At 33.5% G+C, this 3,246-nt stretch overlaps 1 pseudogene; it reads right to left on the bottom strand.

Moving 5' to 3' along the window:
- Window positions 1-2,205: 2,205 nt before the first annotated feature.
- Window positions 2,206-2,344, bottom strand: LOC112587191 (annotated as a pseudogene).
- Between the last annotated feature and the right edge of the window lie 902 nt (window positions 2,345-3,246).

Genomic DNA, 3,246 nt, shown 5'->3' with positions numbered 1-3,246 from the left:
TAACTTGTAGTGCGTGGTTGTGTGCCCTGATTATCAAATGTTATTAGATGTTTAAGGATAAAATTATGCATATATCTGTAATTTATGCATAACAAATATCAAAATAAATCTATAATGAATGTTTACAACACCATCATATTTGATTTATTTAATATACACTTAAAATGAAATCATTTTAATTGCTTATTCAAGCAGATTAGCTCTTCAAACAAACTAATAGAAGTCTTACGATTATATTTATACATACATTTTTTGTATAATTAAGACATCCCTTTTATGAAATTCCTTATGTAATAGCTTAAGCAATACCAAAGCAACAAATTCATTTGTTGTTAAATGTAAAGTTTCTAACATAAATACCTATACAATTTTACTCTACAACTTAGAATAATAGCTATCAGCAGTTCTTTGAATCTGTATCTGCTCTATTTTATGATATATGTATTTCTCTTTGCACTACAATTTACAGAACAGTATCAACTATCATCAAGTAAAAACAAATCCTAAATACTGAGGTAAGGACTATTCATATTACTTCAGAATTTATAAGATACTATGAGATTCAGTCAGTTTATTCATTTAATGAATATGTGTGGTATAAATGGGTAGTGTGGTGTATATGAACGTGAATAATGCATCTTTTAAAATATAAAATTTTAGTATAACAAATAGTTACAGATGCAGTTGCATCATTTCTGATGGAAACTATAGGGACACTCTGCCCTACTGAAAATGTATGTCTTTTCAGTGCACTGGACGAATGTTTATGATAAATCATAGCATTTTAAAATCACTGGTAGAAAATTTAAAAAAAAAAAAAAAACAAAACTTCAAAATGTGATTTTGAAGCCAACTTAAATCCTGATTAAAGATAGCTGAAGTAGTTTTCTGTAGCCTGTGGACCTCATTTTCCATGCTGTGTCTGCCTAAATAAAAATTATAAGAAGAAACTCATGCATTGGTTATCTATTTTAAAAAATTGCAGATTTAGGAGATGATCAAAATGTTCCCCAGATTTTGTGAAACTAGAATACTGGTGATATTGTTTTTTTTCAAATTTTCATCTTCAGCTAAAGTTGATGTAATGTAATAAAGTCACTCAGTCGTGTCCGACTCTCTGTGTCCCCATAGACTGTAGCCCGCCAGGCTGCTCTGCCCATGGAATTCTCCAGGCAAAAGTACTGGAGTGGGTTGCCATTTCCTTCTCCAGAGGGTCTTCCCAACCCAGGGATCAAAGCCAAGTCTTCTATATTGCAGGCAGATTCTTTATCATCCAAGCCACCAGGAAAGCCTAATTCCCTCAAAAGATATCTTTGCATATCTTCTATTTTTATCTGCCTATCAAAATGTTTAACCACTCTAATAGGCCCAATTCCACCACTGGTGGACCAGCCTATACTGACATATCACTTTTTTACAATTTCTACACCATCTATTTTTCCTTTAGCTTCTCTGATTCACATCACCCAAGGGAGTGTTTCATGGCATAAAGACTCTGAGTGAAAACAGCGATAAAAACAGAACTGACTTTTGTCATTACTGGGATTCATCCAACCTCATGGGACAGATGAAGAAACACCAAAATATGATAAGAGAAAGATCTGGGAAAAGAATGAAAGATATCACACTGTGAATTTCCTTAATTTTGACCGAGTCAAACTTTTGTCATTCAGATTTATATTAGTAGCAAATGATCACCCCACCCAATGAAGATGTTCATGTTTAGATTATTTCTGAATTTTATTTCTGGATGGTCCACAGCATAATTTTAAAAGAGGGCAAATTTGGACACACAATGGTGACACAATTAGAGAGCATACAATTAAATCCTTTGAACTGTACAGAAAAAAATACATCTTTTAAATTACATCATTCACCCAAATACTTAAAAATCGAAAGTACTATGTGAGAACTTCAGGTTACAAGGTGAGAAATTAAATATATCTCTTTACTGTTAATAAAATGCAATACACAAGTTTCCCTGTCTTTGGCCAGGGAAAGACCCCAGTCTTTGGCCAGGAATATCATAAATTAGTATAGTAGGAGACAAGCCCACAGAAATAAAGCTGTTCCTCAACCTTGCCTAACTGGTATTTGCTACTGTTACAATCAATTTTAGTTGGACTTTCAAGAGCTTATATCTCTTTCAGTATAGAAATGGATTTTTTACTTATTTTTATTTGTTCAAATTCCACCCTCCCCCCCAGCTAGTGCAAATTATGCAGTTCAGGTTTCCACATTTGGGGAAATCACAAGGATTTTGGATCTACATCTGGAATGCAATGGATGAATCTCGCCCTGGGAAAACCACCTTCCTTATCATGGTATCTCCACTGTTGAGTATTCAATATAATAAATATATTTTTTAAGATTCTTTCTGATGTGGACCATTTCAGAGTCTTAATTGGATTTGTTACAATATGGCTTCTGTTTTATATATATATATATATTTTTTTTTTTTTTTTTTTTTGCCACAAGGCACATGGGATCTCAGCCCCTTGACCAGGGATGAAACCCACAACCGCTACACTGGAATCAGAAGTCTTAACCACTGGACTGCCGGGGAAATGTCAACAAATGAATTTGTTAAATTATTTTTTGAATAAAATACATACTCATAAAATTGCACAAATCATGAATGCACAGTTTAATGAATTTTTGCTAACTAAACATATTCATCCACACAGTAAGCTGACCAGGAAATTGACTAAGTTGAATATAAGCACCACATCTGAAGCTCCGCACATACGAGCCTTCAGGTGCTAAACCTGATAATGTGAAATGTGAGACAGAACACTTAACTGAAAATAAAATGATCATAAATTTAAAACAAATATCTTTTTTTAAATTAAATAGTTATTTTGTTTAGAACTGGGTTAGTTGCTCAGTCATGTCCAGCTCTTTACAACCATATGGACTGGGAGCCCCCAGGCTCCTCTGTCCATGGAATTCTCCAGGCTAGAATACTCCAGGTAAGGGAATGGAGTGGGTTGCCATTCCCTTCTCCAGGGGATCTTCCTGACCCTGGGATTGAACCCAGGTCTCCAGCATTGCAGGCAGAGTCTTTACCATCTTAGCCACAAGGGAAGCCTTTTATTTGTTTATTTGTTTTATTATATGTACAACAAAAATACAATCTAAAATTTTATACCATATATCATAAAACATAACACATGTTACACAGCACATACTATATAACATATATAATATAAATTTTAAATTGTGATAATTTTATCAATAAGTTTT

This window comes from Bubalus bubalis, chromosome 9, assembly GCF_019923935.1.
Source record: "Bubalus bubalis isolate 160015118507 breed Murrah chromosome 9, NDDB_SH_1, whole genome shotgun sequence".
Taxonomy (NCBI): Eukaryota; Metazoa; Chordata; class Mammalia; order Artiodactyla; family Bovidae; genus Bubalus; species Bubalus bubalis.
This window is presented reverse-complemented; position numbering and strand designations above follow the sequence as displayed.